Raw genomic sequence first — 27,852 nt, forward strand, 5'->3', positions numbered from 1 at the left:
CACGTATATATACCCAATCCTCCCACGTTTATATACCCAATCCTCCCACGTTTATATACCCAATCCTCCCACGTTTATATACCCATTCCTCCCACGTTTATATACCCAATCCTCCCACGTTTATATACCCAATCCTCCCACGTTTATATACCCAATCCTCCCACGTTTATATACCCAATCCTCCCACGTTTATATACCCATTCCTCCCACGTTTATATACCCATTCCTCCCACGTTTATATACCCATTCCTCCCACGTTTATATACCCATTCCTCCCACGTTTATATACCCAATCCTCCCACGTTTATATACCCAATCCTCCCACGTTTATATACCCAATCCTCCCACGTTTATATACCCATTCTTCCCACGTTTATATACCCATTCCTCCCACGTTTATACACCCAATCCTCCCACGTTTATATACCCATTCCTCCCACGTTTATATACCCAATCCTCCCACGTTTATATACCCATTCCTTCCACGTTTATACACCCAATCCTCCCACGTTTATATACCGAATCCTCCCACGTTTATATACCCATTCCTTCCACGTTTATACACCCAATCCTCCCACGTTTATATACCGAATCCTCCCACGTTTATACACCCAATCCTCCCACGTTTATATACCCAATCCTCCCACGTTTATATACCCATTCCTTCCACGTTTATACACCCAATCCTCCCACGTTTATATACCCATTCCTCCCACGTTTATATACCCATTCCTCCCACGTTTATATACCCAATCCTCCCACGTTTATATACCCATTCCTCCCACGTTTATATACAGAATCCTCCCACGTTTATATACAGAATATTCACCGGCCGTTTATATACCCATTCCTCCCACGTTTATATACCCATTCCTCCCACGTTTATATACCCAATCCTCCCCGGTTTATATACCCAATCCTCCCACGTGTATGTACCCAATCCTCCCCGGTTTATATACCCAATCCTCCCACGTTTATATACCCAATCCTCCCCGGTTTATATACCCAATCCTCCCCGGTTTATATACCCAATCCTCCCCGGTTTATATACCCAATCCTCCCCGGTTTATATACCCAATCCTCCCCGGTTTATATACCCAATCCTCCCCGGTTTATATACCCAATCCTCCCACGTTTATATACCCATTCCTCCCACGTTTATATACCCAATCCTCCCACGTTTATATACCCATTCCTCCCACGTTTATATACCCATTCCTCCCACGTTTATACACCCAATCCTCCCACGTTTATATACCCAATCCTCCCACGTTTATATACCCAATCCTCCCACGTTTATATACCCAATCCTCCCCGTTTATATACCCAATCCTCCCACGTATATATACCCAATCCTCCCACGTTTATATACCGAATCCTCCCACGTTTATATACCCAATCCTCCCACGTTTATACACCCAATCCTCCCACGTTTATATACCCAATCCTCCCACGTTTATATACCCATTCCTCCCACGTTTATACACCCAATCCTCCCACGTTTATACACCCAATCCTCCCACGTTTATACACCCAATCCTCCCACGTTTATATACCCATTCCTCCCACGTTTATATACCCATTCCTCCCACGTTTATATACCCATTCCTCCCACGTTTATATACCCAATCCTCCCACGTTTATATACCCATTCCTCCCACGTTTATATACCCAATCCTCCCACGTTTATATACCCAATATTCCCCGGCCGTTTATATACCCAATCCTCCCACGTTTATATACCCAATCCTCCCACGTTTATATACCCAATCCTCCCACGTTTATATACCCAATCCTCCCACGTTTATATACCCATTCCTCCCACGTTTATATACCCAATCCTCCCCGGTTTATATACCCAATCCTCCCCGGTTTATATACCCAATCCTCCCACGTGTATGTACCCAATCCTCCCCGGTTTATATACCCAATCCTCCCACGTTTATATACCCAATCCTCCCCGGTTTATATACCCAATCCTCCCGGGTTTATATACCCAATCCTCCCCGGTTTATATGCCCAATCCTCCCCGGTTTATATACTCAATCCTCCCCGGTTTATATACCCAATCCTCCCCGGTTTATATACCCAATCCTCCCCGGTTTATATACCCAATCCTCCCCGGTTTATATACCCAATCCTCCCACGTGTATGTACCCAATCCTCCCCGGTTTATATACCCATTCCTTCATGGGTGCAGGGAAATATTTTTGGCCCCCACAAAAAATAAACCAGGTAACGTCACCTGCTGGTATTTAATATGTAATATGCTCCCTCCTCATTCAGTACTTGGGACAATTCCTAAGCATTCAATCAGAATGTCAAATTAAACCATGGATAATCGATATGTTCTCTCCACCTGTCCGAGTACTGTACCTGTAATGCCAGGAGACTATTGTTGTACTATGTGTCATCTTTCCAGAGGGATCTTCAGTTGGGTCATGTTTATCACACCTGTAATCCTTTTGATGTACATGTGTTTAGGAGCGAAGTGTTTTAATGTTTCAATTTTGAAGATTGTTCAAAAGTGAGTTCTTTTTATCGAATCATTCCACTTTCCCGGAACGAAATAACGAGATATTCCTCATTGTGCGGTTGTGCCGAGAGCAGTCCAACCTGTATGTTTGGACTGCACCTGTTCATCATAATGTGATCTAGTACAGTGTCATATAATTACTGCCTCACCTTTGAGAACTCCTGTATTGGAAGAGACGTCGTAGAACGGACAGATCCGTGCGCTTTAATCAGACAATTGGTGCTTTTTACCGCAGGGAGTGTATGTCGGCCACACCTTGTCATTAATGGCAGGGGGCCTCACACTCTGTTTTAATCGAGTTCATGCCGCTTCAATGTGGGGTTTCATCCCACTTCATTGAGGGGTTTCATCCCACTTCAATATGGGGTTTCATCCCACTTCAATATGGGGTTTCATCCCACTTCATTGAGGGGTTTCATCCCACTTCATTGTGGGGTTTCATCCCACTTCAATATGGGGTTTCACCCCACTTCAATGTGGGGTTTCATCCCACTTCAATATGGGGTTTCCTCCCACTTCAATATGGGGTTTCATCCCACTTCAATATGGGGTTTCATCCCACTTCATTGTGGGGTTTCATCCCACTTCATTGTGGGGTTTCATCCCACATCAATGTGGGGTTTCATCCCACTTCAATATGGGGTTTCATCCCACTTCATTGAGGGGTTTCATCCCACTTCAATATGGGGTTTCATCCCACTTCATTGAGGGGTTTCATCCCACTTCAATATGGGGTTTCATCCCACTTCAATATGGGATTTCATCCCACTTCATTGAGGGGTTTCATCCCACTTCATTGTGGGGTTTCATCCCACTTCAATATGGGGTTTCATCCCACTTCAATGTGGGGTTTCATCCCACTTCAATATGGGGTTTCATCCCACTTCAATATGGGGTTTCATCCCACTTCAATATGGGGTTTCATCCCACTTCATTGTGGGGTTTCATCCCACTTCATTGTGGGGTTTCATCCCACATCAATGTGGGGTTTCATCCCACTTCAATATGGGGTTTCATCCCACTTCATTGAGGGGTTTCATCCAACTTCAATATGGGGTTTCATCCCACTTCAATATGGGGTTTCATCCCACTTCATTGAGGGGTTTCATCCCACTTCATTGTGGGGTTTCATCCCACTTCAATATGGGGTTTCATCCCACTTCAATGTGGGGTTTCATCCCACTTCAATATGGGGTTTCATCCCACTTCAATATGGGGTTTCATCCCACTTCAATATGGGGTTTCATCCCACTTCATTGTGGGGTTTCATCCCACTTCATTGTGGGGTTTCATCCCACATCAATGTGGGGTTTCATCCCACTTCATTGTGGGGTTTCATCCCACTTCATTGTGGGGTTTCATCCCACTTCATTGTGGGGTTTCATCCCACTTCATTGTGGGGTTTCATCCCACTTCATTGTGGAGTTTCATCCCACTTCATTGTGGGGTTTTATCCCACTTCATTGTGGGGTTTCATCCCACTTCATTGTGGGGTTTCATCCAACTTCATTGTGGGGTTTCATCCCACTTCAATGTGGGGTTTCATCCCACTTCAATGTGGAGTTTCATCCCACTTCAATATGGGGTTTCATCCCACTTTAATATGGGGTTTCATCCCACTTCATTATGGGGTTTCATCCCACTTCAATGTGGGGTTTCATCCCACTTCAATATGGGGTTTAATCCCACTTCAATATGGGGTTTCATCCCACTTCAATATGGGGTTTCATCCCACTTAAATGTGGGGTTTCATCCCACTTCAATGTGGTTTCATCCCACTTCAATATGGGGTTTCATCCCACTCAACCCCTCAACCCCACAATGAAGTGGGATGAAACCCCACATTGAAGTGGGATGAAACCCCACAATGAAGTGGGATGAAACCCCACATTGAAGTGGGATGAAATGCCACAATGAAGTGGGATGAAACCCCTCAATGAAGTGGGATGAAACCCCACATTGAAGTGGGATGAAACCTCACATTGAAGTGGGATGAAACCCCACAATGAAGTGGGATGAAACCCCACATTGAAGTGGGATGAAACCCCACATTAAAGTGGGATGAAACCCCACATTAAAGTGGGATGAAACCCCACAGTGAAGTGGGATGAAACCCCTCAATGAAGTGGGATGAAACCCCACATTGAAGTGGGATGAAACCCCACAATGAAGTGGGATGAAACCCCATATTGAAGTGGGATGAAACCCCACAATGAAGTGGGATGAAACCCCACATTGAAGTGGGATGAAATCCCACAATGAAGTGGGATGAAACCCCTCAATGAAGTGGGATGAAACCCCACATTGAAGTGGGATGAAACCCCACAATGAAGTGGGATGAAATCCCACAATGAAGTGGGATGAAACCCCTCAATGAAGTGGGATGAAACCCCACATTGAAGTGGGATGAAACCCCACATTGAAGTGGGATGAAACCCCTCAATGAAGTGGGATGAAACCCCACATTGAAGTGGGATGAAACCCCACATTGAAGTGGGATGAAACCCCACAATGAAGTGGGATGAAACCCCATATTGAAGTGGGATGAAACCCCACAATGAAGTGGGATGAAACCCCACATTGAAGTGGGATGAAACCCCACATTGAAGTGGGATGAAACCCCACATTGAAGTGGGATGAAACCCCACAATGAAGTGGGATGAAACCCCATATTGAAGTGGGATGAAACCCCACAATGAAGTGGGATGAAACCCCTCAATGAAGTGGGATGAAACCCCACATTGAAGCGGCATTAACTCGATTAAAACAGAGTGTGAGGCCTCCTGCCATTAATGACAAGGTGTGCCCGACATACACTCCCTGCGGTAAAAAGCACCAATATGCTCAACCAGTTCCTGCCGAGTAAGGAAGGGCCCTTTCCAGGAATGAAGATATGGGGTAGGTGAAACTCACGGTTATCGTAGCCCACCGTGAAGTCACATGTACCGCAGGGAACTATCCTCTCACCTGTATAGGTGGAGAGTCCATAGGTAGTAGGTTACAGATGGGGTCGGTCAGCATCACTCCACAGGTTTGTGAAAACAGCATGGCTGATGAGCGAGACGGCCGCACCAGTGTCGACCTCCATTTGCAATGGTCGATTGTTGACGACAACAGTGGCAAGAAGAGGGTCCCGCTTATGGTGAGAATCAATATGAAGCAGGTCATACGATTCTGAGTTGTCGGAAACAGAGCTCACCTGGTCAAACTCAGGTTCCTCCGAACCGATAAACTGATGAATCTTCTTGTCAGCAGCTTTCTCTTTCCCCGATTTGCGAGTGATGCAAGCTGGAGCAATATGGCCAGTTTTCGAACAGAAATGGCAGGTGGCATCTTTGAACCGATACGTCTCCGGAGGGTGCTTTCCGTTGCACCGAAAACATTTGTTGTGTGTTTGAGACTGCACTGGCTTCTGACGAGGAGACTTGTTCCAACGTTTTGGCTGAACATGATCCAACAGATTCACAGCAGGGCTGGTACCAGACGAGCGAGTGGCACCGATGCTTGTGGCGTTGGGTTCAGCACTTTCCATGGAAATGGCGGTGTCTCTGGCATTTTGGAACGTCAGTCTTCTCTCAGCAAGCAGGCGTCTACGAGTGTGGTCATCGGACATGCCAACCACCAGCAAATCACGGAGCATGTCATCAATCGTGTCCCCAAACTCACACAGATGTGACAGTTTTTTGAGGTGTGCAATGAAGTCTGCGATCGCTGACCTTGCTGTTGTCTGCACATGTAAAAATTAAACCGACACAGGATGACTGAAGGAGATGGATTACAATGTTCCTTCAAAGCGGCCTTGAGCTCTGCATACGTGAGCTCCTGGATTGTCCGAGGCCGAATCAGGTTTTTAACGAGTGTGAACGTCTCAACCCCGCAAACGGACAGGAAGACGGCCTTCATCCGGGCTTCCATCACGATGCCATTCGCCTCGAAGTAGAAAGACAACCACTCAGAATACGTGTCAAAATCCCCCTCATGAGGGTCGAATTCATCGATATGGCCGAAAGAAGTCATGGTCTAGAGGTTTATCCTCGTCGCCATGTAAGGTATCTCGACAAACTACGATCGATTGTAGCCCACGTTTATTGACTCTGCCGATACAGGCCCAATTAACTGCAGCGCCATCCGAGCTGGGGCGTAGGGATACAATGCGGTCATGGTGTAGGGATACAACGGTGAATATTTGCAGCTTCATACATGACAATTATAATAGGCTACGGTGATTCTGTCTGTCAGTCTGTCTGTCTGTCTGTCTGTCTGTCTGTCTCTGGGGGTGTGGCTTACTCCGTTTACAGAGTAGCTCACCCATTCTTGGAGAGGCTTCATGTAAACAAATATCCACCATTTTATTACCTCGAATAGCTTTGAGGCCTGTTTAGTTAGGCCCGTGCTGTCTTTCTCTCTCACACAGGTTTATTTCAACTCTAATTTGATATATCATTTCATTTTTCACAGTCGCTAACATAGTTTTAGACTCGGTTGAAAAAAAAAAAAGGGAAGAGAATCCCATGAAAGTTTCCGTTTGTAGAACGAAATGATTTCTCAAAGGCCTGTAAACTAAAGCCCATTCATTGAGTCACCCTCACGATTTTATCTCGAATTCACCATCTGATTTAATTTTTATCGATGGTTTTAGACTCAGTGTCAGAAATAATTGAGAACATTATCGCACACACGGGAAAATGCAGAGATATCTTTTTTAAAAATCATGCTACGATGATAGATGAGGGCGAGACTACCGGAAGTAAGCTGTAACACGTGCCCTTTTGTGGTTTGTTTTCAACGTATCCAATCACGTGACTGTTGTCGAAGGGTGCACTAACCGGAAGTTACGTAGTTCCGCGGGCACCTATACACGAATATACACCACCTAAAATAACATTCGGGAAAAATGTCGACATATATTAAAAATTCGCTTTTTCTTTTCCGTTAATATATATTAATTTTACTTTTGATGACAGTCGGCACAAAAACGACATATATTTCTTCGTTCTTATTTCATTCAACATTATTATCCGGAAGTAAAATATGTTTCAGGAAATTACTGAGAGATATTTCTTCGTTTTTTTTTATTAGTTATGTGCGCACACACTTTGAATAGGTTTATTAGAAATCTTTAATTTTCACAATGTAATTTACTTGCCATTTGTTATTTGATGATTACGGACACGTCATGTTGAGGATCGTGACAATTCATGCGTTGCGTGGAAACTTCCATTTCCAAAATGAATGAGACGGTCGATGAAGAACGCAGACTTGAACAGGATGCAGCAAGAAAACGAATGAGACGATGAACGAGTCCGGCGACGAATGTCAATGCAGACTTGAACAGGATGCAGCAAGAAAAAGAACGAGATGGGAGAATGAGACCCTTGTCCTTGACGAACGTGATGACAGACTCGCACAGGATGCTGCTGCAACAACGATGAGGCGGGTTGGAGAGGAGTTAGGGGTTGAAGAGTGAGGAGCTAGGAGTTGGAGAGGAGTGAGAAATTGGAGAGGAGTGAGGGGTTGGAGAGCAAGGAGTTGGAGAGTGAGGAGCGAGGGGTTGGAGATTGAGGAGCGAGGGGTTGGAGAGTGAGGAGTTGGAGAGTGAGGAGCTAGGGGTTGGAGAGTGAGGAGCTAGGGGTTGGAGAGTGAGGAGCTAGGGGTTGGAGAGTGAGGAGCTAGGGGTTGGAGAGGAGCGAGGAGTTGGAGAGCGAGGGGATGGAGAGTGAGGAGCGAGGGGTTGGAGAGTGAGGAGCGAGGAGTTGTAGAGTGAGGAGAGAGGGGTTGGAGAGTGAGGAGCGAGGGGTTAGAGAGTGAGGAGCGAGCGTTTGGAGAGTGAGGAGCGAGGGGTTGGAGAGTGAGGAGCGAGGGGTTGGAGAGTGAGGAGCGAGGGGTTGGAGAGTGAGGAGCGAGGGGTTGGAGAGTGAGGAGCGAGGGGTTGGAGAGTGAGGAGCGAGGGGTTGGAGAGTGAGGAGCGAGGGGTTGGAGAGTGAGGAGCGAGGGGTTGGAGAGTGAGGAGCGAGGGGTTGGAGAGTGAGGAGCTAGGGGTTGGAGAGTGAGGAGCTAGGGGTTGGAGAGTGAGGAGCTAGGGGTTGGAGAGTGAGGAGCTAGGGGTTGGAGAGTGAGGAGCTAGGGGTTGGAGAGTGAGGAGCTAGGGGTTTGAGAGTGAGGAGCTAGGGGTTTGAGAGTGAGGAGCTAGGGGTTTGAGAGTGAGGAGCTAGGGGTTTGAGAGGAGCGTGAAATTGGAGAGGAGCGAGGGGTTTGGAGAGTGAGGAGTTGGAGAGTGAGGAGCGAGGGGTTGGAGAGTGAGGAGCGAGGGGTTGGAGAGTGAGGAGCAAAGGGTTGGAGAGTGAAGAGCTAGGGGTTGGGGAGCGAGGAGCTAGGGGTTGGAGAGCGAGGAGCTAGGGGTTGGAGAGCGAGGAGCTAGGGGTTAGAGAGCGAGGAGCTAGGGGTTGGAGAGCGAGGAGCTAGGGGTTGGAGAGCGAGGAGCTAGGGGTTGGAGAGCGAGGAGCTAGGGGTTGGAGAGCGAGGAGCTAGGGGTTGGAGAGCGAGGAGCGAGGGGTTGGAGAACTAAGGGTTGGAGAGCGAGGAGCTCGGGGTTTGAGATCAAGGAGCTAGGGGGTGGGGAGCGAGGAGCTAGGTGTTGGAGAGTGAGGAGCTAGGTGTTGGAGAGTGAGGAGCGAGGGGTTGGAGAGCGAGGAGCAAGGAGTTAGAGAGTGAGGAGCTATGGGGTGGAGAGCGAGGAGCTAGGGGTTGGAGAGCGAGGAGCTAGGTGTTGGAGAGTGAGGAGCGAGGGGTTGGAGAGTGAGGAGCGAGGGGTTGGAGAGTGAGGAGCAAGGAGTTAGAGAGTGAGGAGCTATGGGGTGGAGAGCGAGGAGCTAGGGGTTGGAGAGCGAGGAGCTAGGTGTTGGAGAGTGAGGAGCGAGGGGTTGGAGAGTGAGGAGCTAGGGGGTGGAGAGCGAGGAGCTAGGGGTTGGAGAGCAAGGAGTGAGGGGTTGGAGAGCGAGGAGCTAGGGGTTGGAGAGCGAGGAGCTAGGTGTTGGAGAGTGAGGAGCGAGGGGTTGGAGAGTGAGGAGCGAGGGGTTGGAGAGTGAGGAGCGAGGGGTTGGAGAGTGAGGAGCGAGGGGTTGGAGAGTGAGGAGCAAGGAGTTGGAGAGTGAGGAGCAAGGAGTTGGAGAGTGAGGGCCGATTGGAGCAGAGAGTGGGGAGCGATTGGAGCAGAGAGTGGGGAGCGATTGGAGAGGAGAGTGAGGAGCGATTGGAGGGGAGTGTGAGGGATTGGAGGGGAGTGTGAGGGATTGGAGAGGAGTGTGAGGGATTGGAGAGGAGTGTGAGGGATTGGAGAGGAGTGTGAGGGATTGGAGAGGAGTGTGAGGGATTGGAGAGGAGTGTGAGGGATTGGAGAGGAGTGTGAGGGATTGGAGAGGAGTGTGAGGGATTGGAGAGGAGTGTGAGGGATTGGAGAGGAGTGTGAGGGATTGGAGAGGAGTGTGAGGGATTGGAGAGGAGTGTGAGGAAGTATTGGAGAGGAGTGTGAGGAAGTATTGGAGTGGAGTGTGAGGAAGTATTGGAGAGGAGTGTGAGGAGGTATTGGAGGGGAGTGTGAGGAGGAGTGGGATTGGAGAGGCGTGAGGGTGGAGAGAGGAGAGTGTCAGGTGGAGAGGAGTGAGGGGTCACATATTATGTGAAATAAATAATTTGTGTTCATTACACCATTTCTGGATCTGATGAATTGCCAGTAACCATTTTGTAAAATTTAATGTGCAGCATCTAAATCAAGATGCCCAAATGTCACACACGTCCATGCCCGTGGGATTCCCACAGGTGACCCCACTTGTGTGTGTGTGTGTGTGTGTGTGTGTGTGTGTGTGTGTGTGTGTGTGTGTGTGTGTGTGTGTGTGTGTGTGTGTGTGTGTGTGTGTGTGTGTGTGTGTGTGTGTGTGTGTGTGTGTGTGTGTGTGTGTGTGTGTGTGTATATATACATATACATACATACATACATACATACATACAGTTCACATTGTGAGACGAGGTTTTGGAAATCTTTCCTCTGCATAGTTACATCTTATACACTCTTTCCAAATTTCGACATATACAATCATTTTTGTTGGAGTGAAAGATTTGATTCACGAAGTATAATTTATGAGAATTTGCGAAAGCTCATCTAAAATTTTCAGTGTTTTAACGTTGAAGCAAGATTTAGATGCGAGTGGTGTGCGAATCTCGTAGATTTTAACCATGTGGTGTGTTCCGTTGCCAAGTGGCTTAAGCGCTCCATGGAAACGGTTGCTCAGGAACGGCTGGCTTGGCAAGCTGCTTGGTAACTGAACACCTTGGTAACTGAACACCTTGGTAACTGAACACCTTGGTAACTGAACACCTTGACTGTAATAACCATATGGCCTCTTATTTACCTGCACACACACACACACACACACATCTTGTTTCCCTCCGTCTTTCATTCCTTTTTCTTCCTCCTCAATCCCCACACCTTGTAATCCAGGTGTTGGTTTATTGGTGAATGTGGCTGGCAACGTTACCCCCGTTGTGCCTTTGAATTATCACCGGGTGGGTTGATTCGACCCGTCATCCTTCCTAGGTTGGAAAAATGAGTACCCGTTTACTGGCAACGGGGGGCACTGCATCAGGGGCACAGCCGTGCCTCCAGAAAATGATGCAACCAACAACCACAGGCAATACAAAACTACACCCACACCTTGTCTCCACTGCCTCTCGGTTTTTTTTTTCTTTCTTAACTTGCCCCACCCACTTACCTGTTCACGCCACCAACACTGCAATCCTTCGATCCGCCCCGTTCTTAGTTACACCTGTGTTGACACCTCATATCGTTGTTATTACATTTCCAACAGTTGGTGTAAAGTGAATCTGAAAGTTTGTGGGGTGTGTTCCTGCAAAGGTCAAAGTACAATGCAATGTTCGTGATACCTTCTGACATTCGGGACACACCTGGATCACCTTTATAAAGCTCCTACTCGGTGTCGCAGCCATTTTAACCTCCGCAGAAGCTTCTCGTGCACTTCGTGTCATTTGGTGAGTGACGTTATTTTCATGTCGCACTCTCGCTGAACATACATATTTATTTATTTGTTTGAAACCACAAATTGAATGATGTTTTCCGATATTGTTGGATATTTCTTATGATTAAAACGTTTTTCTTATTCATTCTGGGAAACGTATATAATGGAGATGAAAACGCAGGGTTATATACAATTAGTTATTGATTGTTTTAAGTGAGTAGTAAAGCAAATTGATCGCATTATTTTACAATAATATTTTATTAGAGAAGGTGTGAAAAAGGTGAGTCGTTTCCCCTCATTGTGATGGATATGTCAAAAAACGCACTCGGTTCACCTTTGGCAGCCCATGGTGTGGTTATTGGAAACCTGTTCCAGTGAATTTGATGTTATGTGTAAGTGCATTGATGTTAGGCAATCCTGTGTTGGTACAAACAAAATGAGGTACACACTAATCATGATGTTTTGGATTTTGAACCTGGCTGAATCTAATTAATTATTACCTCCGCCACCGGAGACGCATGGACGTTGTTTTCACCCCTGTCTGTCTGTCTGTCTGTTTGTGAACAGGATATCTCAAAAAGTTTCGGACGGATTCGGGCGAAACTTGGTGGGCAGGTTTGGTGTGTGACGAGGAAGAATCGATTCCATTTTGGTGAAGATCCGAATGCGGATCCAGACACGGGAATTTTTAAATTTTTGCATCATATGCTAAATATCGGTTTTTTTCGCCCTGATATTTCAAAAAGTTGTGGGTGCCATGACAAAGCAAGAACAGCACTCAGAGAGCAAACCTCTACCTGGTTGGCCGTATCACTCGATGGTGAAGAATCACTTAAAAAATTATACTAGCCGGATCCGGTTCCGGATCTTCACCAAAATTGAATCGATTCTTCCTTGTCACACAAACAACAGGTCAAATAAATTGTCCAAATCCATCCATAACTTTTTGAGATATCCTGCTATATGTTGGTTTTGGCCCTATCTCCCAATGGTGAAGAATCACTTTAAAAAAATTAAATAATTCTCATATCCGAATCCATATTCAGATATTCACCAAAATCGAATTGGTTCGTCCTTGTCAGACACACAACCTGTCCACCAGGTTTCGTCCAAATCCATAACTTTTTGAGATGTCCTGCTATATGTTGGTTTTGGCCCTATCTCCCAATGGTGAAGAATCACTTTTAAAAAATTAAATAATTCTCATATCCGAATCCATATTCAGATATTCACCAAAATCGAATTGGTTCGTCCATGTCAGACACACAACCTGTCCACCAGGTTTAGTCCAAATCCATAACTTTTTGAGATGTCCTGCTATATGTTGGTTTTGGCCCTATCTCCCAATGGTGAAGAATCACTTTAAAAAAATTAAATAATTCTCATATCCGAATCCATATTCAGATATTCACCAAAATCGAATTGGTTCGTCCTTGTCAGACACACAACCTGTCCACCAGGTTTCGTCCAAATCCATAACTTTTTGAGATGTCCTGCTATATGTTGGTTTTGGCCCTATCTCCCAATGGTGAAGAATCACTTTTAAAAAATTAAATAATTCTCATATCCGAATCCATATTCAGATATTCACCAAAATCGAATTGGTTCGTCCATGTCAGACACACAACCTGTCCACCAGGTTTAGTCCAAATCCATAACTTTTTGAGATGTCCTGCTATATGTTGGTTTTGGCCCGATCTCCCAATGGTGAAGAATCACTTAAAAAAATTAAATAATTCTCATATCCGAATCCATATTCAGATATTCACCAAAATCGAATTGGTTCGTCCATGTCAGACACACAACCTGCCCACCAGGTTTCGTCCAAATCCATAACTTTTTGAGATGTCCTGCTATATGTTGGTTTTGGCCCTATCTCCCAATGGTGAAGAATCACTTAAAAAATTAAATAATTCTAATATCCGAATCCATATTCAGATATTCACCAAATTCGAATTGGTTCGTCCATGTCAGACACACAACCTGTCCACCAGGTTTAGTCCAAATCCATAACTTTTTGAGATGTCCTGCTATATGTTGGTTTTGGCCCGATCTCCCAATGGTGAAGAATCACTTTAAAAAATTAAATAATTCTCATATCCGAATCCATATTCAGATATTCACCAAAATCGAATTGGTTCGTCCATGTCAGACACACAACCTGTCCACCAGGTTTAGTCCAAATCCATAACTTTTTGAGATGTCCTGCTATATGTTGGTTTTGGCCCTATCTCCCAATGGTGAAGAATCACTTAAAAAAATTAAATAATTCTCATATCCGAATCCATATTCAGATATTCACCAAAATCGAATTGGTTCGTCCTTGTCAGACACACAACCTGTCCACCAGGTTTCGTCCAAATCCATAACTTTTTGAGATGTCCTGCTATATGTTGGTTTTGGCCCTATCTCCCAATGGTGAAGAATCACTTTTAAAAAATTAAATAATTCTCATATCCGAATCCATATTCAGATATTCACCAAAATCGAATTGGTTCGTCCATGTCAGACACACAACCTGTCCACCAGGTTTAGTCCAAATCCATAACTTTTTGAGATGTCCTGCTATATGTTGGTTTTGGCCCGATCTCCCAATGGTGAAGAATCACTTAAAAAAATTAAATAATTCTCATATCCGAATCCATATTCAGATATTCACCAAAATCGAATTGGTTCGTCCATGTCAGAAACACAACCTGCCCACCAGGTTTCGTCCAAATCCATAACTTTTTGAGATGTCCTGCTATATGTTGGTTTTGGCCCTATCTCCCAATGGTGAAGAATCACTTAAAAAATTAAATAATTCTCATATCCGAATCCATATTCAGATATTCACCAAATTCGAATTGGTTCGTCCTTGTCAGACACACAACCTGTCCACCAGGTTTCGTCCAAATCCATAACTTTTTGAGATGTCCTGCTATATGTTGGTTTTGGCCCTATCTCCCAATGGTGAAGAATCACTTAAAAAAATTAAATAATTCTCATATCCGAATCCATATTCAGATATTCACCAAATTCGAATTGGTTCGTCCTTGTCAGACACACAACCTGTCCACCAGGTTTCGTCCAAATCCATAACTTTTTGAGATGTCCTGCTATGTATCGTTTTTGGCCCGATCTCCCAATGGTGAAGAATCACTAAAATACATAAATACATAGCACAAGCTGCATGACCAAGTTTGTTTACCACACTAACACTGTCTCTGCCTTACTGATACAAAGACTGGTACTGGCCAAAGCACACAGTCCAACAAGATGGTACCATGAGTATGCACACATGCACCTCAGCCCAAAGGCTGAAGCACATGGTCAATCAGAACGCACACAATGTAACCCCGAAGGGTCAGAACGCAGGGTCAAATGACCTTTGTGGCCTTGTATATATTTATTCATCATTTTTATGCAGTATATACTCACAGATTATACTGTTTATACCCCATGTACTTTTACCCCATGTAGAGGAGGGGTAGGAGGAGCCAGGCCAGATATAATATAGGTTCTTCAATAAATTTGCTTTGGGATTTAAAGCTGCGTCACCAATCACTATATGTATCGATGGCTGTTACAAACCTTCAGCCTCCGGTATAACACTTTTGCAGTTTCTTATTTTCTGCTTATTTGGGTGTACTCCATGCCACCATATTTGGAAAACCCACGCATCAAGGTGCATTCTTTCCGACCACATCTCCCAGCCTGCAGGTGTCGCCATCAGTAATCAGTACATTGCGTAGTGGGTGTGGTGACCATTCGATCCTTAAAGGCCAAGAAGCCATTTTGAGCGTAACAGCGTTTGGTTTACAATTCCACAATCCACTGGGCATAAGGCGGAAGGAAACTTTTGAGTGTTATCTGTGGACGCACGATGAGTTTTCGGTGCTTGTCGCTTTCTTTAAGCACTATTGTATCTGTGGTTTCCTTCACCATACATTTCCCACATAGAGGGGATCTTGCACAAGCCAAAGAATGTGAATCTTTTTTTTATCTTGCGTGTTGTATATGTTTACTATAAGTGGAGCTGCCATTTCACAACACTGCATTCTTAGCCTCTCCTTCAGGCTTGGCTGTTGGGCACACCCATGCCATTATTACCTGCGCCACCGAAGGTGGGTGGAGGTTATGTTTTCACCCCTGTCTGCAAGTCTGTGAATAGGATATCTCAAAACGTTGTGGCTGGATTTGGAGGAAATTTGGTGGACAACTTGGATGTGTGACAAGGACGATGGCAGCCATCTTGGATTTTAAGATACAACTTGTCTTTGGATAATTTTGTTCCTATGACCCGAAGGAACTTCCATGCCAAATGGGACCTTTGCATCATGACTTGAAGTCAAAAAGCACTTGGCATGTCCACTACCTGACTTTGTTAAGGCAGGGGTAAGCCATCCTGGATGTGGGGGATATCTGGGGACCCCCTGGATCCAGATGTTAGAATTTCACAAGTGATTCTTCATCATTGAGTGATAGGGTAAAACCGATATATAACATTATACAGTATCTCAAAAAGTTGTGGACGGATTTGGACTAAACTTGGTGGACAGGTTGTATGTCTGACAAGGACGAACCAATTCGATTTTGGTGAATATCTGAATATGGATTCGGATATGTGAATTATTTAATTTTTAAAGTGATTCTTCAACATTGAGAGATAGGTCCAAAAACGATGCATAGCAGGATATCTGAAAAAGTTGTGGACGGATTTGGACGAAACTTGGTGGACAGGTTGTATGTCGGACAAGGACGAACCAATTCGATTTTGGTGAATATCTGAATATGGATTCGGATATGAGAATTATTTAATTTTTTAAGTGATTCTTCAACATTGAGAGATAGGTCCAAAAACGATACATAGCAGGATATCTGAAAAAGTTATGGACGGATTTGGACGAAACTTGGTGGACAGGTTGTATGTCTGACAAGGACGAACCAATTTGATTTTGGTGAATATCTGAATATGAATTCGGATATGAGAATTATTTAATTTTTAAAGTGATTCTTCAACATTGAGAGATAGGTCCAAAAACGATACATAGCAGGATATCTGAAAAAGTTGTGGACGGATTTGGACGAAACTTGGTGGACAGGTTGTATGTCGGACAAGGACGAACCAATTTGATTTTGGTGAATATCTGAATATGGATTCGGATATGAGAATTATTTAATTTTGTAAGTGATTCTTCAACATTGAGAGATAGGTCCAAAAACGATACATAGCAGGATATCTGAAAAAGTTGTGGACGGATTTGGACGAAACTTGGTGGACAGATTGTATGTCGGACAAGGACGAACCAATTAGATTTTGGTGAATATCTGAATTTGGATTCGGATATGAGAATTATTTAATTTTTTAAGTGATTCTTCAACATTGAGAGATAGGTCCAAAAACGATACACAGCAGGATATCTGAAAATGTTATGGACGATTTGGACGGGTGTGTGATGAGGGCGAATCGATTCCATCTTGGTGAAAATCCACATGAGAAGAATGCATTGTAAAACTAGAGACTACAAGTTGCTATTAGTAGTAGAGATGATGTCCAGAAAATGAAATGGATTTTTTGTGCAGATTACTTTAACCGGTTTAAGAAATAAGCACAAATATCAGAGAAACAAATGTGTAAACTTAGAGCATTCTCAATAAAATTTGAATCTAATTTGCAGCACGGATTAATCCATGGGTACTATTCGTTATTGCCTATGAGTTTGCAATATGCAACTGTTTGAAATGTGTCATGCAAGAGATCCTGCATCACATCAATTGATACTCGAGGATGTACCGTATTTCGATTAAGCTGGGGTTACAGTATTAAGCAATGATATGATCTCCAGCTTGAATTATGCACACAATAGTTTTTAGCTGCGACGAGCAGCTCCATAAGAGGACCGCGTTGTTGTTCTTGTTGTTGGGGTGCCTTTTTGAATAGCGCATGCGCATACACTCGGACGTGCGTTGGTATGAGGTATGAGGTAAGAACATATTGCAACGGATATCCTCATGATTCTACACGTCGCAGCTGGTGACCACGCTGTGGTCATTTTTCTCTTTTCATAATATGGATAACCTCTCCTCGAAGAAGAAGTTGCTGCCTCCCCTTTAAACAACAACTCTCTTATTTCTATCACAATAAACTGCTCGGTATTGCCTCTCACACACCACCTAGTGGTGGATAAATGGTGTTTTTCCCCTCTTTCTTTTTTTACACAAAGGCCGAGGCTCATGGAGAAGCTAAATGACAAAGGGCAGCAAGTTTACAGACTACCAAAGGGTAGGGGGATGGACATTCATTAAGAGCAAATGAGTAACAATGCCCTGGAGAGGGACAGCATGGGAAAGAACAGGAAAGAATCAGAATATGTAAAAGAGATTGTGGATATGTGTGGGTGAGCGACATGAGGTAAAAGTTGGCAGGGCATTTGATGTAACTTATTGAAGTGAGGAAGAGATAACCGTCACAGGGAGACGACTCCATAATTGGTAGAACAAGGGGACGAAAGAAAGCAGGTTGGCAAGCAGACTGGACTTTGTCAGGGTGAGCAGGTGAGGGTTTCCTGAAGAACCTGTGTGACCTTGACGGTGTTTTTATTTATTTTTTTGTATACAAGATCGAGGCTCGTGTAAGAGCTAACATTAATAATAAGAAATAATAATAATAAAAAATAAAATAAAATAAACGGACACATAAGAGGAAATAAAGGGAGCGGGAGACAAGATGGGGAGAGAGGGGGAAGCACACAAGTACAACATGAGAGAGCATTTGGGGGAGAGCAGAGGTAGGAGAGGCAGGAGGAGCAAGGCCGGATGCAAGTTCATATAATTGAGGGCTCACCGAGTCCCGGTGGGAGAGTGACAGTCTTTTGGTATTCCAATTGTATGGAAAGCCTTGTTTTCGACCAATTCAAGAGGAGCAGGGTGGGCAGCACTAGCAGGAGCAGTAGCCCAGAGCAGGCAACCAGATAGTCAATGGAGTTCCGTATTAAAGCTTCGTTCACTGTAATGAGTTTGGATTGTCTCCGGAGTGCAATAGCTCTACAAAGAATACCAATTCAGTATTAGGCTTTGAAAACGGTTTGGAGATATGGTCTTCCCTTAAGAGGTCATGGCAGATAGTGAAGCCAAGAACCTTCAGGGAGAGCACCTCTTCCAGTGGCTGTCCAGAGAAGTAGATTGGAAAGTTTGATTGCCGATCCTTGTTGAGAGGCAGTCTGACAGCATGTGACTTGTGGGCATTGCGTATCATTATCCAGGTGGCTGACCAGTGGCTTATATTGTGCAAATCTGATGAAAGGGATTCAGCAGTCGGTAGCATTTTTCAAAAGAGATCTCCTATTCTGTATTGGGTGTAGTCATCGGTCCAATGACAGAATTGGTTTTCAAGAGAATCGGAGAGATCATCGATATCGATCATGAATAGCGTCGGACCTAAGACACAGTATTGTGGAACCCAAGTCTGAAAAGAAACATCATGGGGAAAGGACACCATGAAGGGCCACCTCGTGCTTCGGCTCATATAGGAAATCGGCCAATCACTTTAGCAGGGACGGGGGCTCTCATTAGCAAAGGAAGACAACTTAGCAATTGAGGCTGGATAACAGACAGTGTCACAGACTCGAGAGATATCCAAGGAGATGCCCCTAACCTATTGCTCGTGCTTCAGGGTATTCATCCTCTAGTGTGCGAGAAGGATTAACATATTCCAGGATGGAATAGCCAGGTCAAAAGCCAAACTGGTTGTCAAATATTAGCAATTTAGAATAGAGAGAATGCTTGAGGTCAGTTGCCATAATGAATTCCATTACTTTCCTTATGATGGGGGGAAAAAGCTGATAGGTCTATAGTTTAGGGGATCAGGATTGCAATCTTTATGGATAGGAACAATGGTTGAAACTTTCAGAAATGGAATAAGTAGCCCATCCAATAAGGACCTGTGAAAGAGAGCAGAGCGGGTATAATAGGACCGAACCAGGCTTTCTGGGAATTAAATCCCGGTAACCGGCCTCGTATGTTCACAGCATTTTAAGTTGAAAGGATAATTAATTATTTAAGACATCCCAAAGTATTCAGTCTCTAACTTTCTGTTTTTTTATTCACTGTGCAGTGAACTGGTGTTGGGCTAGCGGCTAGGGTGCCGGCTTAGGATCCTAGGATCCTGGGTTCGAATCCCGGTCGATCGCTGAATTAACGCCAGGGGGGTTGACTCAGCCTGTCATCCTTCCGAGGTCGGCTAATTGAGGACCAGTTCACTGGTAATTCCCTGTTTGTCGTTAAAGGCGGCAAAAAGGGTTGGCGGCAGGAAGGGCATCCGGCCGTAAAACATTGCTTCAAAAAGGGGACCGAAAAACAACAACAACCACGGTTCCCGAAAAAGGCCAACCCCCGCTTGCGGGGAAAAATGGCCTCTAAAGGTGGTTATTTTTTTTTTATAGTGAACTAGACAGTCTTTGTTTAAAATGTTTGGGAATAAGAGATAAAACGAAGACTTGGAAACCATTTATATTCAGGTGAGCCATTGACTAAGGTTAATTTATTTATTGTCAAGCACACATCATGATTATCCATGAAAACGAATCCACCTGACCGACCTGTCTGCAATGTGAGAGCAACAGACCTTGTGCTTCGATCTCATCACGGGAGATTTCAATAATTTTGGGAGCTTTTGATACCACAGAATCCAAGAGAGACATATTTGATGTGGGGATGCCAGGCCAGAACAGTCCTCCATTTTAGTTATGGACAAAGGCCTTGTAGACTGTAAATAGTTCTGGTTTTCCAACGGAAGACTTGGATTGCCAGAGGGTGACCAGTCTATGGCTGGCTTTGGAGGCCAGCTTTGCTATGTAGTCAGCCTAAGAAAAGTCATGTCCGATGGTGTTGTCACCTGGAAGTCCGAGACTTTTTTTTTTTTTGTATACAAGGTCGAGGCTCGTGTAAGAGCTAACATTGATCACAAAAAGACAAACTGACTCATAAAACATAAAACGTATGATAAAGGGAGCGGGAGAACAAGATGGAGGAGGAGATCTGTGGGAGGGAGAGGGCTTGGGGGAGGAGGCATGGGAAGGGGCGGGGGTTGGGGGGTTGGGGGGGTGGGAGAGGTATAAAACACATCGACTCTGTCTGCTAGGACTTCCACGAAAGAAGTTGGTATTTCAAAAAAGTGGATCTGGGATGAATTAACGAGGGTAGAAAAGATCAAGGTTTTGGATGGGGGAAGATAAGAGATGGTGGTGAACAGCTGTTTTAAAGACCTGGAGGGAGGAGTGGGATTGAAGAGAGTGAGGGAGTTTGTTCCAGAGGCAGAAGTAAAGATGAATGAAAGAGTGAAGGTGAGCAGAGAGTCTCGATTTTGGCAGTTTCACCATAAGAGGGTTGCAGGCAGATCTTGTGCGACCTGTAGGAATATTTGGGGGACAGAGCACAGAGAGAGCTGGGGGGGGGCAAGGCCAGAGAGGAGTCGGTAGAAGACGGAAAGACCACCAACCTGCCTGCGGTGAGTGAGTGAGAGGCCCTCGGAGTTTTAGGAGGCAAGACTTAACCTCTTGCATTGGATGATCAAGAAAATACATAGGTGCTGTCATTTGACGATCATTCCAGAGTGATTGGGTTAGAGTGAGATTTTTCCAGGATTGAAGGAAATGTTCCATTTAGCAGACCGGAATCGAATCATTTCCAGACAAGCAGAGAGAGACAGCTGCTGTCTGGTTAGCAGAGTGTCTCCAGTTGTCATACAGTGAAAATGAAGAAAATTGTTGTCTTTTCACATTTACGTCATGTCACTATAGAATGCTCACCTGTACATAAGTATCCACCAGGTGTTATTGTGTCACTGCTTGTGATAGGCTTGGTAAATGTACATGCGTAATCAAGAATGATGACTGGACGGGAAAAATTTTATTTGACGACCAATACTTTTGAGTCAGTAGCAGATGTTCTGTTGTGCATAAGAAAAGATGAGTGCACAGCTGTCCGCGGTTAACTCTTTATTCTCTATCGTAGGTGGGAGTGAAAGCACAATCGCATCGATGGAGCATCACAAGTGTGGTGAGTAGCTCTAGTACTCGAGCAATGGGGGACATTTACACGATATTTACCTCCATCAAGAAAGGTGGACGGAGGTTATGTTTTACATCCGTGTCTGCCCGTGAGCAGGTTATCTTGAGGGTATGGACGGATTCGGACGAACTTTAGTGGATCGGTTGGGTGTTTAACAAGGACACATTGAATGGATTTTGATGAAGATCCCGGATCTGGATACCAAAATTTTTAGCGATTCTTCAGCATTGAGAGATGGGGCCAAAAACGATATATCGCACGATATCTCAAAAATGTTATGCGAAGCTTTGGACAAAACTTGGTAGACAGGTTGGGTGTGTGACATGGATGAATTTGTTAGATTTTTGGTGAAGATCCAGATATGATACATTTTAGTGATTCTTCACCAATAAAAGATCGGGCCAAAAACGATATAGAGCATATTTCCACAAAAAGTTGTGGATCGTTTTGGACAATACCTAGTGAACAGGTTGGGTGTGACGAGAACAGGTCAATTCGATTTTGGTTCAGTCCGCATCGAGATCCGGCCTATCGGTGGGATGTAAAACGTGAAATGTTCAGCCTGGCGGAGATATGTGATCTACCGAGTGCTGCTGTTGTACCACATGTATGAGGACAATACACCCAAACGGTAAATGGACATGTCTGCCTAGCAGACTTTTTTCCTTAATATTTATTTCTTGCACTGCAAAGCAGCAGGAATTTTATTAAAAGTTTCACTTTGACACTTTTGGCACTTGGTGTTCCCATCTGAGCACATACCTCGTGATGCTGGAATCCAAAGTTCAAATCCCTCCTATTATATTGATTTTGCCATTCCTCAGGAATGTCTTACTTGACATTAGACAAACAAATATATGGAGGATATGGGATGTGATGTGACAAACCAATGGTGATGCCAGTTGCAGTTTCCATAGACATGATTATTCTCAAATGAGTTTTGTATTTAAATGTTTTTTGCTCATACGTCTAATGGTGTGACATGTTTCTCATTTGTTTTCCATGGTCATGCATGTGACAAGCAGACAAGAAAAAGGCAAGTGTGGAATCTATACTATATAAACTCTTCTTTACGTATATAAATAAACTCCGACACTATATGAACTCCTTTTGAAGTCTCTTGTTGTGGAAAGCACATCAAGCCCTTTTATCCAGAACCAGGATCTGGTAACATCATTGTGAGAGAGTTCACCTGTCCTGCTGATGCAGTACTACTGCATGTTCAGGCAGGATTTGCCCAGGTTACCGGCGACCTCACGTGTGCTTTGTAATAAGACACCCATTGCCCACCAACTAATGCTCGCATATGGGTCCCCAGCTTAACATCCATTTGTGGAGCAGTGCTCTCTGTCATGTGACTCCTTACCTGCAAAACACCAAACCGACAGTCTTTTGGGGTCTTAGGACCCAAACCCAGACTAAACAGTTCACACGTAGTGATGTAATCGTACTACTCTGGTAACGTAATAATTTCAAGAGCTTTCGTTGAAGTAAAACAGTTTTCTGTAACGAGTAGTATTTTGCAACAATTGTAACAATTACGTCCAACTATTGTAATAATATTGTAGAACTAGTGTTACATTTCAGGTGTACTTTCAGAATCAAATCCGGAGCATGAATTGGTTCAAATTTGTGGGGCATGCAAAATCTTCCAGAGATCTGGACTTCCTCCATTTGTTCACTGCATTAAAAAACGATGTCACTTACTTTTTGAACTCCCAATAAGTATATTTATTTCACTTCAGTGTTACAATATCACAAATAATTATTCAGAGTTTGCATTTCCCCACAGAGCTGTCTCGCCTGGGTTTGAATCTTAGCCCGGCTATAGACTGTCAACCCAGTCTTTCTTCGGCAGGGAGGCATCAATGTTTGTGCCGTCCCTTGGATGGGCGATGATAAACTGGGCATCTCACCTGCCAGCATTATTTGGTGGACGTTAAAGATCCTACAGTGTCCTTTGCGAAGAGTAGTCGACCTAATGCTGGCACCATGGCTAATTTCCAAGTTCCTACCGTAGCTTACAGGGGGAACTGCATCAGCGATCACCACCCTCCCCTCCCCTCCCCCCCCCCCCCCCCCCCCACTCCTCTTCAATCCCCCACCTTCCACAGCAAATGATGAAACCTGCACCCTTGTGATGCATATGAAAGAAGAAAAGTTTGCATTTTGAATGCATTCAGTTACATTAGGGCAATGAAAGTTTTCTTTCTGTGCAGAACAACTTTTGATAGTTTATATTTTTTATTATATATTCACATTTTAATTACTATTATTATTATTGTTATTATTAATACTAGCGGGCATCCCCACCCCATATGTGGGAGTACTCTTCGATAAAGGGAGGTTGTATGTAATACCCGCTATCACCAAAGGTGGTGCTATTTCTGCCACATACCGTGCCTTCAGAAAGTGTTCACACCCTTTGACTTTTCACATTTTGTTGTTACAGCCTGAATGAAAAATTTATCAAATTGAGATATTTTTTTGTCACTGATCTACACAAAATACCTCATAATGACAAATGTGAAAACCTGTTCTTAGAAATTTTTACAAATTTATTGAAAATGAAATACAGAAATATCTAATTTTTACAAGTATTCAGCCCCGTGAGTCAATACTTCGTCGAAGTGCCTTTGGCAACGATTACAGCTTTGAGTCTTCTTGGATATGTCTGTATCAGCTTTGCACATCTGGATGCGGGGAGTTTCTCCCCTTCTTCCTTTCAGATTTTCTCAAGCTCTGTCAAGTTGTATGGGGAGCGTCTGTGAACAGCAATATTCAAGTTCTTCCGCAGATTTTTGATGTGATTCAAGTCTGGGCTTTGGCTGGGCCACTCAAGGACTTTCATGTTCTTATTCTGAAGCCATTCCAGTGTTGATTTTTGGGTGTATGCTTGGGGTCATTGTCCTGTTGGAACATAAATCTTTGCTGCAGTCTAAGGTATTTTGCAGTCTGAAACAGGTTATCCTCAAGGATTTGCCTGCATTTGGCTCCAGTCACTGTTCCCTCTATCCTTCCAATTCTCCCAGTACCTACCACTGAAAAGCATCCCCATATTATGATGCTGCCACCACCATGCTTCATGGTAGCGATGGTGTTAGATGGGTGATGAGCTGTGCTCGGTTTCCGCCAGATGTAGCACTTTGCATTCAGGCCAGAGTTCAATTTTCGTCTCATCAGATCACAGAATATTTTGCCTCCTGCTCTCAGAGTCTTTCACATGCCTTTTTACAAACTCCAGGTGTGCTGTCATGTGCCATTTTGCCAGGAGTGGCTTCCATCTGGCCACTCTCCCATAAAACCTATATTTGTGAAGTGCTGCAGAGACTGTTGTCCCTCCAGCAGGTTCTCTCACCTCAGCCAAGGAACTATGTAGTTCTGTCAGAGTGGGGCATTGGGTTCTTGGTCACCTCCCTGACCAAGGTCCTTCTTGCCCAGTTGCTCAGTTTTGGTCGGACGGCCAGCTTTAGGAAAGGTCTGGGTATTTCCATATTGTTTCCATTTCCTAATGATGGAGCTCACTGTGCTCTTCGGAAGTTTCAACACTAGAACTTGTTTTATACCTTTCCCCAGATCTATGCCTCCTCACAATTCTATCTCGGAGTTCTGCAGACAGTTACTTGGACTTCATGTTAGAGTTTCTTCTCTGGCATGCAATGTCAACTGTGGGACCTTATATGGAAAGATGTTTCTTTCTAAATCATATTCAATCAATCAATTGAATTGGCGACAGGTGGACTCCAATCAAGTTGTAGAGACATCTCACGGATGATCAAAGGAAATTGAATGCACAAAAACATTTCAGGTTTTCACTTTTGATTAATTTGTAAAAATATATATATTTAAACATCCACTTTGGCATTATGGGGTATTATGTGTATATCAGTAACAAAAATATATATGCATCTGCTCCATTACAGATAAATTCCTATTTTTAAATGATAATGTCTCATGTTATTTTATGCCTCTTCCATACAGGATGATGACGACTCATCCGATAGCTCGTCCAGCTCTGGATCCAGAAGTGGTTCCGGCTCTGAAGGCAAGGTGCGGTGAAAATATGGATTTGAAGGTTCACACAGCACTCTCAAGTCTATATTGATCTTACTTAATCAAATTGTGGAATTTTCATAGTTCACCTTCCTTTATTCCGAAAGATGGTATTGCCTTTTGTTTACCCAGTACCTTCCTGTCATCCTCTCCCCTTCCCTCCTCCCAACCCTCCATCCCCCCTCTTTGATAATTCACTCCCCTCCACGCATCCATAGAGACATATGGATATTACCATTTTGTGAGCATCTCAGCACATGCTCTACTGGGTGAATGTAGCTTCTGCTTTATGGATAGGTGTAGGGGAGGAAGTAAGCTGATACGTATTAATTTGAGGGATCAAACTTGGATTGTGCTTAAATGTGATGAGGTACTGATTAAGTCCTAAGTCTTGAGTTCTACATCCTCCACTAATTAGTCCAATGTGTTTTTAGTTCCATGTGCTATATGAGCCTCAGTTGATCTAGAAGTAAGAAAAAAACAAACTTAACTCTACTATCGTTTAAACACCACAGCATGGGAAGAAACATGGAAAAGGACACCATGGAGAACATGGAAAAGGACACCACGGAGAACATGGAAAAGGACACCACGGAGAACATGGAAAGTGCAAAGAACCCAAGAAGCATGGTGGAAAGGACGAGAAGGACAAGAAGGACAAGGACAAGAAGGATAAGCATAAGTGCAAAGATTAACAGGTTGCCGGTGCTGGTCTGGATTCACAGTATATTGGTGATGGACGCACACACACATGCACATGCACATACATGAACTCTTGTTTTGAGTTGAGCTATAAGGGTTCGGCTATAAGGGTTCGGCATTATGGAACATACTATATTTGTGAAATATAAATGTAATATTGTTAAAGGCAATGAATCGTGGATGTAAAATGTGAATTAACTTCCAAGGATTTCTGAATTATTAGTTTAAAACTAGACTTTCAGACATGTGAGAAACTGAGACCGGTGAATAAACGTCCTGGCGTCTGCAAGAAGCAGGTTATCCCGAAATTGTGAAAGAGAAGGAGGTTGTTGGTCATTGGAGTTCAAATCTAAGCAGAGGTGAGAAAGTACTTACAAATCCAAGAAGTACAAGGAGGCCAGTATTTTGTGGGGAGAGGTGGAACAGTTAGCGGCGGACATGACCTTTAAGGTGAATGGGTTTTAAGGTGAAGAGTAATTCCTGGTCCCCAAACTCCAATTGAGCTATGGTAGTGGGCCTATGGCCTGAGTTTGAGGTCGCTGTGTCCACAATGTGCGTTGTTGCCATGCACGTGATTCTTGACCCTCGTTCTTTTGACTCACCCATTTACCGCATGTAAAAGGTGATCACCAGAGCCGTTTAAATCACCGTCACCTTATTCTGGCAATTACAGTCGGTCAAGAAACGTAATCGCATGACAACTCCTTGTGTGTCACTGGAAACCTCTGGCCTTGTGACTAACTATATCCACAGCCTCAGAGTTCCATGGAGTCAGCAGATGGTTTCATTATAATCAGGCACAGAATGAACCTTGGTATGAATTGTTGAAAGTTATTGTCGTAAAACATTTATTTTTAAGGTTGATCGGCTTATTCATGACCTTTGACATGCCCAGTCTGATGAGAGGAATCCGTTTCATGAAACTTCTTGAAATTGTTTAGCTTTAAAGTGAAATGGACATCAAATTTCAAAATACAAGAATTACTGCATTTGATGATCAAATTTTTGACTCGACATTCTTGGTTTAAAAACGAAAAAGAGACAATTCCGCAGCAGATTCAATTTCAGTGAATTTTATCACAAATTGTAACATCACTTCTGCAATACTTGTATACGATTGGCTGTAACATTGTGTTTTGTCCATTCATGAATATCACCGTCTCCATCGAGACGTCAATCGACAATTCACCAAATCGCATCTGCTACTCAATGCTGCATATTTTGATACAAGGATGTAAAGTAAAAAGTCAATTATATTATGACCAGATCGAGTAATTCTAACCCTTTGACATCTTACTTTTTAATGGAAATCAATGTTGCAGTTGTGTGTTTACAAATTAAGTTGCTTGGATGCTGGTTATACAAATTTGGTGTTTCATTTTATTCATTTTAGCACACTGATCATTAAAAATTTTACAACATGTGAAAGAATCATGTAAGCATTATATGCACGATTGGGGAATAAAAGATCGAAATTTTCAA

At 43.8% G+C, this 27,852-nt stretch overlaps 1 long non-coding RNA gene across 4 annotated transcripts; it reads left to right on the forward strand.

Annotated features, from left to right (window-relative positions):
- Window positions 1-5,406: 5,406 nt before the first annotated feature.
- Window positions 5,407-27,852, forward strand: LOC137423223 (uncharacterized). Of its 4 annotated transcripts, XR_010983657.2 has the most exons (6): window positions 5,407-5,434; window positions 11,031-11,578; window positions 12,133-12,217; window positions 21,559-21,603; window positions 22,641-25,665; window positions 26,184-27,852. It is a non-coding gene; the product is annotated as an uncharacterized LOC137423223 (long non-coding RNA). The 4 variants fall into 4 exon arrangements; XR_010983656.2 differs by lacking the exon at window positions 12,133-12,217; XR_010983659.2 differs by lacking the exons at window positions 5,407-5,434; window positions 11,031-11,578; window positions 12,133-12,217 and adding an exon at window positions 14,192-15,942.

Source organism: Myxine glutinosa, chromosome 3 (assembly GCF_964187855.1).
Source record: "Myxine glutinosa chromosome 3, kmMyxGlut1.1, whole genome shotgun sequence".
Classification (NCBI taxonomy): domain Eukaryota; kingdom Metazoa; phylum Chordata; class Myxini; order Myxiniformes; family Myxinidae; genus Myxine; species Myxine glutinosa.